The sequence below is a fragment of the Erythrolamprus reginae genome, chromosome 9 (genome assembly GCF_031021105.1).
Source record: "Erythrolamprus reginae isolate rEryReg1 chromosome 9, rEryReg1.hap1, whole genome shotgun sequence".
Classification (NCBI taxonomy): domain Eukaryota; kingdom Metazoa; phylum Chordata; class Lepidosauria; order Squamata; family Dipsadidae; genus Erythrolamprus; species Erythrolamprus reginae.
Window position 1 is genome coordinate 37,953,580 of NC_091958.1, and position 12,774 is coordinate 37,966,353.

Here is a 12,774-nt window from a genome sequence, read left to right on the forward strand (position 1 = left end):
GGTTCGATCCCAGGCAGAGGTAGGTGTTGCTTGGACAGGGGGTTGGACTAAATGACCTGCAAGGTCCCTTTCAACTCTGTGGATGTGTTCATCTCAACCAGCTGAATTGCCTGGCCTTGGCTCCTCCTCCTGGCCTCCCCTGCCTGGCCCCGACCTGCCTCCCCCTCCCCTCCTGAGGGTCCCCCCCCCTAAATACGACCTATCTCATGATCTCGCTGATCCCTTTGGATTCCCCGCCAGTTCCCTCTCTGCGCCAAGCGAAGGTGTAATGTCCCCGTATAAACAACAAGCAGGAATTGCCTAGAGACGGACAGTAATAGGTGGAGCTATCGTGTACCGGATTGGTTAGTAAAAAGGGGTGGTGTCAACTGAGCGGGAAATTCTAGAGAAGGCCATTGGCTCTCTCCTCAGCCAGCTGGGAATATAAATAGAGGTTAACATGGTTGTAATTGCTTCGTTCTGTTCTCGTTGTTTACCTTCAATAAAACGTCCTTCCGACTTGACATTTAAAGCCGCTTTAGCGGAGGAGGCTCGGGCTTTTGAGCTCTCCATACAATCTCCCCGGCCAAGAAGCTGCAAGGGAGTCTGGACGGGAGAGAGGGGCCAGGAAGGGGGTCCCAACAGATGGCAGGCAGCCGTAGGAGGGAGGGGGAGGGCTTGCAAGAAGCGGGGGGGGGGGCTTCCTATTTTCCCCGAGCCACAATTGCAGCCAGCGCAGGAATTTCTTTCTTTTGGGGCTTCTTTTCCACTTGGTGCCAGGAACGTTTGGATGCTCTTCGGGAGCCCCAGGAAGGAACCCCGCCAGAGACAAACGCACGCGCACACATTTCATATCATTTCACAGATGTTCCCCAGAGAAATTTGCATATTCAAGCCGTGTAACAAGAAGCGCTCCTAAAACAAAAGGCTCCTTTTTACTATTTTTAATTATCAAAACATAAAATAGAAAATAAAGGTAGTATAGTAAAGGAACGAGAAAGTGGGAAAAGGGGGGAAGAAAAAGGACAAGAAAAGAAAGGGGAAGGAAAGGAAAGAAGATAGAAGGACAGAAATGAAACGTGTATGTTTGTGTGTGGATGCGTGCGTTTGCAGCCAGATGCTTCCAGCCCCAGACGAAGAATCCGAGGTTCTACATTGGGGAGAGGGGTGTCGCAGAGAAGCGTTTATCTCGGCCGTTGGAGGTGGGAGGGACCAGAACGAGGGACAGCACCAATGGGAATTCTCCCTGCTTGAGCGTCATCGGTTTCTGTGCAGAGTCCTTTGCACCTGAAGGAGGCGGGAGAGAAGCGGAGATAGAGGGAAGGGGGAGGGATCTGGGCCTGAAGAACCAACTGGAGCTTCTTCTCTGGGCGGAACTCTCTCCTCCAGAGGGTGAAGTCGAGGGAGAGTCTGCCCGGAGACCGATGACGCAACACAAGACATTATTCCCATTGGTCCTCCTCTTCTGGATTCTCACAATTCCTAATTTCGAGAAAGCCCCATTCTGGGCTCAGCAGCCTTTCCACGATCCCTTCGCTTGGCACAGAGGGGGAACCGGCGGGGAATCCCACTGCCTGAGCCAAAGGGATCTACGGGATCTTGAGACAGGTCGATTTCTGGGTGGTGGTGGTGGGGAGGACCCTCAGGAGGGAAGGGGTGAGGCAGGGTGGGGCCAGGCAAAGGAGGCCAGAAGGAGGGGTCAGGGCCAGGCAATTCAGTCAGTTCAGATGAACACATCAACAGAGTTGGAAGGGACCTTGCACGTCACCTAGTCCAACCCCAAGCCCAAGCAACACCTGCCTCTACCTAGGATCGAACCGAGGGGGGGGGCGGAAGGGAAGAAAAGACTTCCTTGCTTTTCTGCAGCCTTCGTCCTGGTCGCCCATCCAGGTGGGACCTTCAGCCTCCCTGCTTAACACCTGAGACGTTCCAGGCAAAGCTGCCGCCCGAGCCCTTGAAGCCGCTCCGGGAGAATCTCTGCGGACGTTTGGACGCTTGAACTGGTTTCTCTTGCGGCTCCTCTGCCGCCTTTCTCGGGCACTTTGCCCGCCCCTCGCCTGCTGCTCACACGTTCCCTTGGGTTCCCTCCCGGGCTTTAAGCCCCCACTCCTCCTCTTCCTATTCTTTCTCGTCCTCAACTGCTTTCCTTCACTCACATACAACACACAACCACAACACCCCACCAACAATACCCCACCCACGCCTTCATCTTATGAACAGGGGATTCCCAGATAGACACACACACACAAACACATGCACAAAACCAGGAGGGAGGAGGCTTGTATTTCTCTCCCTCCCAGAGGGGGTCCCCAAACGCCCCCCCGCCAGCCCCTCCACAGGGAACCCATAGCAATGCCGCCAGCAGCTTCTTTCCTGGAGGGAAATCCTAGATCAGGGTGCAGCTTGGCAATGCTGGGAAGACCCCTTGTAAAGGCGGGATTTCTTCCTGGGGCTCCTGAAGAGCATCCAAACGTTCCTGACATCAAGTGGGAAAGAAATTCCTGTGCTGCGATTTTGGCTCGGAGGAGATAGGAAGCCCCCCCCCTCCTTGCAAGCCCCACTCCCTCCCTCCCTCCCACGGCTGCCTGCCATCTGGTGGGACCCCCTTCCCGGGGATGCTCCCCCCGGCCCCTCCATCCCTGCAAGACCCCCTTGCAGCCTCTGGTGTCTCGGTGCAAAGGGTGGGGAGGAAGGGACGGACGCCGTGGAAGTCTTTCCTCCCCTCCCCCCTCCGTGCCTTTTCATCCGGCTGGGGAGCGAGAGAAGCAGGCAAAAGGTGGGCGTACGTGCTCAGTTTCCTTTTGAGGCTAAAGAGCTGCCAGGGCAGCGCCGCCTGCGGAGGGAGCCCCCTGGTGGTCGGCCACGGCAGCTCCCCTTGCGAGCCGGAGGCAAGAGAGAGACGCGCCTTTGCCTCTTTGGCACCGCAATCCAAGCGGGGCTGAGATCTGACGGGTGGAGGGAGTTGATGACGGGTCACCAAGGGGCTCATTTCGGCTCACGAGAAAGGCCCGACGCTAACTGACACCGGGCAGTTCACGGACAGAGTTCACATCTTCTATGCCTGATGGAGCCGCAGCGCAAGGGTTAAGGCCACAGAGTTGTGAAGTCCTAGAGTGGAAAGGAGTTCCGGCTTCCAGCCTTCCTTGCAAACGGTCCTCCCACGTGGAATTCCCCCCTCCCATCCAGGAGCTACTGTGGGAAACGTTTTCTCATGCACATTCCGTTGGTCCTCTGAAGCTGCTGTTGTGCGCACGAGGCTCGAAGGCTTCTCTCACTCCGGGGGGGGGGGGATGAATACACGGCTGGGACAGGCAATCCCTTTTCCCTGCGCTGAAGTGCTGGGGAGACTTGGCGTGCAGGTACTGTTGGGGGCTTTTTGGCAGGTTCTGGTGGCTGCAAGAGGGGGGTCGCCAAAGGGCCTTTCTGGGTCCTGTCCCCCACTTTGGCAGAGACTCTTGGCGGTGGAGTCCCAAAGGCGCTGCTACAAAGGCCTGACTGTCCCTCTCCCCATGGGAAGGGAGCCGTGGATTCTTCCAGGAAGGGGGAGGAGGGTGATCTGAAGAGGGACTGATGAGTTTTGTGGTCCAGGAGATTTCTGGGAGGCTGGAGTTGGAACCAGCCTTTCCCTCCCCCCCCCGAAGCCCATTGGATGGGAAGGCCTCCAGGAAGCCCTGATCTTCAGTGGGGAGGAAGAAAACTATTGAGAACTTGGTTGTTCCTCCTCCCTCTCAGGAGGGATCCCTGGCTGATTCCAGGAGATCTTGTACTTGGAGATGCTGCAGGGACAGCCTGGATTGGTCGGGGAAAGGACTTTGCTTGGCCGATGCTGGGAAGACCCCCCTAAAGGCCGGGTTTCTTCCTGGGGTTCAGGGGGACCCTCCCCCCACCCAAAAGCCTCCCATCTGCAGGAACCCCCTTCGTTGGGAGGCTGCACAGCGGTTACTTCCAGCCCTCCCTGCTGCTAGGACAGGAGTCAATGAAGCAGGGAAGCCCTTGCCCCTCCCCCCTTGAACGGTGGCTCTTTTGGAAGAGATGGAAAGGATGTGGCCGCTCAGCCCGAGACGGAGGGGCTGCATGGGGGGTGGGGGAACTTCGAAATAGGGAGGGCGCAGAAAATCAGAGGGACCAATGGGAATTCCCCTTTCTTCAGCGTCATCGGTCTCCGGGCAGAGTCTCCCTGGACTTCATTTGAGGGAGGCGAGTTCAGGGGCAGAGAGAGAAGCGGAGGGAGGGAGGGGGGATGTTTTCAGTCTTGGGGGGGGATGCTGCTCAAGGGGGGGGTCGTGGCAGCCCTGGAGGGGAGGGTGGACTCCCTTCTGCCCCTCCCCCATCCCCCCATTATTGAGCCGGAGTGGCACAGCAGGTAGAGTGCTGTATTGCAGGCCACTGAAGCTGACTGTAGATATGTAGGTCAGCGGTTCAAATCGCATCTCCTGCTCAAGGTTGACTCAGCCTTCCATGTTTCCGAGGTGGGTAAAATGTGGACCCAGATTATGGGGGCAATATGCCGTCTCTGTTAAAAAGTGCTGTTGCTAACATGTTGTAAGCCACCCTGAGTCTAAGGAGAAGGGCGGCAAAAAATCAAATAAACCAAACAAACAAACAAACAAACAAGGAGGGGAGGGGTGAGGCAGGGCAGGGCAGGGCCAGGCAAGAGAGGCCAGAAAGAGCGGCCGGGGCCAGGCAATTCAGATGGTTCCCTGAACTGGCCATAAAATTAAATGGTTCTAGCGAAACAGGGAGAACCAGCTTAAACATGATTAACTCCATTAAACCTTCAACATGACCTAAGCATAGCCCATAAAATCATCTGCTACAACATCCTTCCTGTCAACAACTATTCAACTTCAACCACAACAACACCCAAGTACACAACAAATACAAACTCAAAGTAAACCACTCTAAACTTGACTGCACGAAATACAACTTTAGTAAGTGAGTAGTTAATGCCTGGAACTCGCTACCTGACTCTGTAGTATCATCACCTAACCCCCAAAACTTCACCCTTAGATTGTCCACTGTTGACCTCTCCCGATTCCTCAGAGGTCAGTAAGGGGCCTGCATAAGTGTACCCGAGTCCCTTTCATTTCCTGTCCTAATGTTTCTCTCTTATTGGTATTATGTATATAAATATTGTTATATCTTTGTATACCACCAACATGTACTTGACAAAACAAATAAATAAAAATAAATAAACCGGCTGAATCCTTCCACTGCTCCCTTCCCTGTATTTTCTCTTCTCTCCCTCCTTTCCTCCTTCTCCCCCCCTCTCCTTCTCCCCCCCCCCTCCATAAAGTCATTTAGCCCAAGGTCTTTCACTCCCCGTTTTTTTCTATTCATTCCAGACTTTGCCTGGGACTCTTTCAGCTTCTGACTCTTCATCTTGAAAGACCACAGTGGCTGAGGGGTCTCTAAGGGAACACCCCCAGCACTCCCCACAGCTGGATCAAAGGTTGTGATGTAACACCAAAGGTCAGGGAACCTTTCCTGGGCTGATCGTGGACTGGGCTCCATGGGGTCATCCATCAGGGCTCCTTCGGAGTGTCTGCCCAGCTTTGGAGGGGAAGCAACACAGGAGGAGCCCCCACCTCATTGAAGGAGCCGAGGAAGATCCTGGTAAGGAAGCAGATCTGAACAGAGGACCCTTCAGAGAATGGGACTCCATGAAGTCTCCAAAAAGGGACAAGAATTCTTCATGGGCCACATTCAAGGCTGTGATGACCCAGGGCATGGCACAAAAGCAACCCAGCCAGAGGAGGGGTCTAATTCCCCTTTACTGCCCCAACTTTGCCCTCAACGTTTATCCCCACAACTACTACAAGTCCTAGAGCAAAGCTAACACGCACCTTCAGCAGCTTCTAATCCAGGAAGCCAGGTTAGCCAAAGAGTAAACAGAGCAAGAAGTTCAGCAAAGCAGGCTAACTGGGCGAGCCCCACAAGACAGGCAAGCACAGTAATCTCCAGGGGTCGGTAAATGCCCACAAGACACCACAGATTCAAGGCTTGTTCCTGACAAATCCCCTCCCACCAGCCCCTCCTTACATCTCAGTCCCCAGGTGTGCTTGCGAAGGGGGCGGGGCACTCTCCTCCCTCGTAGGGCTCAGTCTGCATTGGTCTGGCCTTCTCTCTTCTCTCTGTGCTCTGGGATCAGGAGGGGGTGGTCCTTGCTCTTCGCTTGAGTTCTGCCTGTCCTCCTCTTCCTCCTCCCCTCTTCCCTGTCTGCAAGCCTTTATAATCCTGAACAGCCTTGCCTGGACTGACTCTTCCCTTCTCCAGTTTCCTCCAAGGCCAAAGGAGTTGCTCTCTCCATCTCTGTCGGCTCTTCTTCCAGCTCATAGAAACATAGAAAGATAGAGGTCTGACAGCAGAAAAAGACCTCATGGTCCATCTAGTCTGCCCTTATACTATTTTCTGTATTCTATCTTAGGATGGATATATGTTTATCCCAGGCATGTTTAAATTCAGTTACTGTGGATTTATCTACCACGTCTGCTGGAAGTTTGTTCCAAGGATCTACTACTCTTTCAGTAAAATAATATTTTCTCATGTTGCTTTTGATCTTTCCCCCAACTAACTTCAGATTGTGTCCCCTTGTTCTTGTGTTCACTTTCCTATTAAAAACACTTCCCCTGCAGATTCATCCTCCCCTGCAGATTCAGACTCCAAGGGGGGCATGACAAAGGCTATTAATGTCCTTGATCAATGTCAGTAAGCCTCTAATTTTTTCAAGCAGTGCATTTTTTACAGTTTTGCAAGGAAGAATAATGTGGACTTCCTGCAATAACACCTATAAAACCTCCCTTTCCCCATCGCAGATGGCCATACTTGGGGGTCAGCCAGGAGTTCTGCCACTTGTGCATTGCAGGAATTAGGCGAAAGGGCCCCAATGTGAAGCTCGTCCTGGAAGGAGGGGACCAAGGGGTCTCTGGGGTTTCCTCCTCCTCCCACCAAGGAGTCTTCCTGCATTCTGCATTGGAGGATGGAGGCAGAAAGCAGGCCAGGCTGGGATCAATCCTCTCAGTTCTGGAAACCTGCAGAGACCCGGCCGACTCCTTTCACACAGACTGCCCCCCCCCAAACCTCCTTGTCCTCAGGACTGTGTGACAGACAGGAGAGGGGGTGTCCGTATCCCCCCCTCTGTTGAGAGAGGGCTGTTCCTTGTAATGCAGATGGCCTCTTTGAGCCCTCTTTCCAACCACGGGTCTCCTCTGTCCAGAGGGTGGACTTTGCTCTCTCCCAAGACAGTCTCCCCAGTTCCAAGGAGGTTGCCCTGCCCCATATTCGCCCTCTGATTCAGGTGACCCTGAGGGTGCAGATAAACCCCCAGGGGCCTCAAGGCTCCTCAGAGAGCTCATGGCTGACCTTCACCAAAGGTGGCTTATTCTTAGCCTTCCATCCCTGAGCAGGGGTGGGATCTGTGCTTTGCCTGGTTGGTTGCTGGTGATTTCAGGTAGGCAGAATTTAACAGAATATAACAGAGTTGGAAGGGGCCTTGAAGGTCTTCTAAACCCCAATCTTTAAAATGGAGCCCCTATTAAAAATAAGCTTTATTAGCATTGTTAAGAAAACAATGTGCCAGTCAGTTATAGTTTATTCTTCTCTTCTTCTTCAATCCAAAGAAAATGGTGCCTGCAAGTGTCACAAGAGCCATGAAGTGAAGATGTGCAGGCTGCCATAATCACTGTGGAATCCTACATCCCTGAATCCATCAACCCCAACATCACCATAACTGATGAACGAAGGATGTCAGACCTTCTGCCTTGCACAACAATGTGATGATTGGGAAGTGTTTGAACTACTTACTTGTCAGTGTTTCTTTATTTTTCTTTTTAAAATATATTCTGTAATTGTTTTTGTTGTTATTTAATTCTTAATGGGTTTTGTGGTTTTGCATTTCTTGCTTTGGGGTTTTGGGTGCTTGGACTATGGAAGCTAACAGGAAAGAAAACTAGGAGCCTTTCATTTTAATTTACCGTAGTTGCTCGGATTTATTCATTGTTTTGTTTCGTGGTTACTATTTCATTATTATTAAAATATTGAATCTGTGCTTCTTTTGCCCAAGGACAAATTGCAGCAACCATCACATTGTTGACCAGGGCTTAAGGTCTGACATCATCTTTCATTAATTATGGTGATGTAGAAATTGATGGATTGCTGCATGGGGATTCCACAGTGATGGAGGCCACCTCCTCATCTTCACCTGGCGGTTCTGATGACACAACATCCTGAATGCAGAGGCCAAACCATACACAGACCCCAAAGATGAACAGTGTCACTTTCCAGGGTCTCCAAGGAACTTTGGTGGGCTCTCGCTGGATGGCCTCACCACTTTTCTATTTATTTATGTAAACGTCAAAGTATAATTTTATCATACCTTATCTATATCTTAATTTATTGTATTTTCTTTAATTTAATTTTAGAATGTATTTTATTCCAACTTCATTTTACACCATATTATATTCCAATTTTATTTTAAATTGTATTATATTAAATACAATTTTAAATTGTTTTATCAAATTTTAATAATAATTTGTTTCTGGAACTTTGCACTTCAATATGGCACAAGAGCTAATCAATAAAAACTCATATTTTGTCAAACTATGACCATTATAGAATAATAGTTTGGGTGTGGGGGGACTGTCGAGAATTTAATATGAAATTCTGGAAGAAAAGTAAGGGTTGCTATCTAAAAATTCTCAATCTTTGTTCCAAATTTTTGCAGGGCTCTTCCTTTTGTGCAATTAGTTGGAGATTTTTCTGTTGTGTTCCTGTCAATTATGAAGGACAGAGAGAAATTAGATTCATTGGTAAGGTAACCAGACTTCTTGCTTTCCGCGGGACAGTCCTGCTTTTTGATCTTTTGTCCCCGCTCACGTGGCATTTCAAAAATGTCCCACTTTTTTTAAAGATCAATTGACTCAATTGACTTTGCTTGTCAGGAGGTCCCAAAAGGGGATCACGTGACTCCCAGACACTGTGACCGTCACAAATGAGAGTCAGCTGCAAAGCATCGGAATGTCAATCATGTGACCCTGGGGATGCTGCAAAGGTCATAAGGGTGGGAAATGATCCTAAGTCCCTTCTTTCTACAAACGGTCTCTAAGGGAACCGTCATCAGTTGAGGGCTGGCTATATAGATGTCCCCAAGGCACCTCTAGACGGAAAGGCCTTTTCCTCACAGGGGCCACAAAAGGCCCGAAGCCCTTCAAGATGTTTCCCAGAGGGAGGGGGAGGGATGGTGGGGGGGAGGCCTCCCTTCTCCACAATCTGTGGCCATCCTCGGACCCCAAAAAGTCACCACAGGCAGAAATAGTGAGATTACATTGAGACATGTTTCTTAAAGACATGTTCATTAGGGGGAATGTAGTGAAATTGCACTCTGGGTAATGTAGTTCTTCATGTGACCACATCTGCATTCCTATATTTATTTATTTATCTTCAGACAAACATGTTTTAAAGGCCTTGTGAGAATGGGCCTAAAAAAAAAATCAGATGGGTCTTTGCCAGCTTTAGTTGTCCCACTCACTGCCTGAGGAGGCCAGTTAGGATTTAAATGCCAGAGCCCAGATTGCCCCCTACAGGCAGTGTAGAAGGACAGCTAAAGCATGGAAAGGCCTAGGGGAGGAAGGTCCCAGAGTGCTGACTAAGGAATTCTGGGAGTTGAAGTCCACTCATCTTCAGGTTGCTAAGCTAGCCAGTTTTCTGTGTGTGCGCGTTTGTGTATATGAGAGGGAAAGAAAGGGTTTTTTTAACTTTGCAAAGTTCTGGCAACTAGTTTTACACTAAAGTTGCATCAGTCCTTTTGTGTGGAGTCTTTGAGCTTTAACTTTCAAAATAAAGTTAAATACATGTTGGCTTTAACTCATCAGGCAGCTATTTCAGATCTGTGAGATGCTCTGGCATTAACTGGCCCCTGGGATTTTCTCTTTATGCCAACAGGTCTCAGATTTATTTGTTTCTTCAGCCACAGTTGCCGTATATTCCCTCCGGGGTCAGTTTCAAGCATGGAGTTCTCAAACCTCTCAATTCTAGATGGCCGATTTAATTCCAGCTCTGGCCCTGCCATTATGTGCCATATGGGGATTATTTGCCTTTCATTTGTCTCCAGAGAATCTCCCAAAGTTGAATTATCCAGGGATCTCTCCTGAGAGGGAGAATTAAGATCAAAGTTTCAGCTCTGCTCTTTGGCTGAATCCTCGAGAGGAGACTTTGGGCTGAGAAATATGGAGTTTGGAGACAGGTAGAGTCTGTGCTCTTGCTTGTATGTCTCTCTCCTTTCCAGGAAAGCAACTGGATTATATTCTACCTTGTGAGAATTTTCTGAATTCTTCTAATTCTTCTTTAGGATCAGGAAGGAGATTGACTGAGTCACCCCATGAATTATGGACCTCCTGCTTCTGCTTCTAGTGCTGCTTTTGCCCCATCCAGTCTCTGGGAAGCTGAGAAGGAAATGCCAGCTGAGTTTGGAGCACCAGGATGGAAAACAACCACAGAGCTTTTACAGCCCAGGAGACCATCTCATTGGTACAGTCACCAATGAAAAGGAAAAATTACATACAAAGTTGCTTTTCAATGTGCCTCCTTCTCTTCAGTATGTTTTCCATGATCCGTAAGTCATTTTAGGGTGATGGAGTTGCACTCCCTCCGATCTAACATTCTCCTTATTTTCTGTCCCCACTCCCATTTATTCCTATATTGGGGAATATGTCTAATTTTTCTGAATGATTTTGATTTCCATGGCTTCTCTCATTTGTCTGATTTTGTGAAAGAGACTCAAAAAGGGGTCTGAGAAAAACCTGAAAGGGCTGCAGATTATTTTCCTCTTTCTGTTCAATCCTTAATTTATCCCTTGAATAATGAATTTTATTTAAAGTAGTGCTGGAATCAGTTGTAGTTTCTGTACCTCAGCCAATTTCCATATTTGTGTTACTGATCATTTCTTTTGGTTCAGAATATAAGTCCAAGTAAATCAAACTTCTGTGAAATCAATCTGTCCACTTAGGAAACAACACTGATTGACAAACAATTTCATTTTGTTGTCAGCACATTCAATTTTATACAGAACAAAGTATTCAATGAGGATATTTCATTCATTCAGATCTAGGATGGGTTCTTTGAGTGTTCCCTTTATTTTTTTGAGTAGTGTATATTAAAGAAGTACAGTATTTGTTATTGCTGTTGTTTATAATAACATTTTTTTACAATAGGGATGTTTATGCTTTTTTATCTGGCTTAACATTAATTTTCAACATTCAACTGATCAACAAGAATTCCCAGCTCCTGAACAACCTCACACTTGGCTACAATATCCATGACAACTATATGAGCACTTTCCATACTTCAGATGTCTTGCTGGACATTCTCTCCACTGGAGAAGCCAATGTCCCCAACTATGGCTGTGGAAGGAAGGAGAATCTTCTGGCTCTTTTTGATGGAGCTGACAGGGAAATATCCATCCAGATGTCAACATTAGTAGGCACCTACAAAGTCCCTCAGGTTTGTGTCTGATTTTCTCCATCTGGTAAATGGTGGGTGATGGTGGGTGAACAACAGATGCAATCATGTTCTCCATGGAATTCAAGAGCTGCTTTTCTCCATATTAGCAAAAATCTCAATATTTTATCCCATTATATTCATGTTGAGATTAATCATAAAAGGCCTGAAGTGCAAGCAATACATTCCATGGAGAAGACATTCTACCAACTATTTCACTGATCAAAAATATCCCTGGTTGTTGGGGCCTCTCTTGGCATCTTCATTTTAGAAGACAAGATCTGCTGTATCTACTCAGATTGAAGTTGGCATTAGTAGCATTTGATCTATGTAAAATGTTGAATAAAAAGGAATCTAGCAATTATATACCAAATGGACTATGATATATTTTTATTTATTTATTTGGAGTCAAGGCAGCTCACAGCGAATTTGGCTAAAATTGGTTAGTTAAACTTCCTCTTAGTTAAACTTGAAAAAAAATGCATTCCTTTAAGAAGAACCAGAAGGTTTTAAACAGAGTTAAAAGCTATATGGATTTTATAAGAAATAATCATATATTGGCTCAAATTGGTCTTGAAATATCTAATCTATATCAATGAGGTAAAATAGGTTTTGCTGCCTTTTTAGATGTTAGTTCAGCATTTGATTCAATGAACAGAGAAATATGATGGAGAAAATGGATTGTCCCCCAAAATGGAGCTCAGCCTATTGGCCCTGATCCAAGCCCTTGTTGGAGAGGGAGGTTTGGGCTCAATGGGGCCACGAGAAGAAGGATCTATGCTTACCAAGGGGAAAAGGAAAGATACATATTTGAACTCTTGTTATTCAGTATAGATATTAATGACTTACTAGGACTAATGCAGGACTAAAAAACAGATCATGAATAAATAAATGATACTTCATTTTTCAACAAAAATTACTAAATTAGTGTACCAATGATTTCAGAAAGGCTTTGACAAAGTAAACCACAACCTATTTCTCGGTAAGTTAAAAATATGTGGGATAGAGAGCATGATGCCCAGATCGAGTCAGCCTGTGGTCCTCAATGAATCTACGTCTGCATGGAGGGAAACCAGCAGTAGGGGACCCCAAGGTTCCATTTTAGGCCCAGAACTCCAACATCTTCATGAATGATTTAGATGAGGGGTGAAATGGGGAAATCATCAAATTTGAAGACAACACTGTGGCAGGAATAGCCAACACCCCTGAAGATAGGGTGAAGATCCAGGTGGCTCTAGATAGATTTGAACCCTCCGCCTATCTAACAAAATAATATTCAGTGCTGAGCAAAGTGTAAGGTTT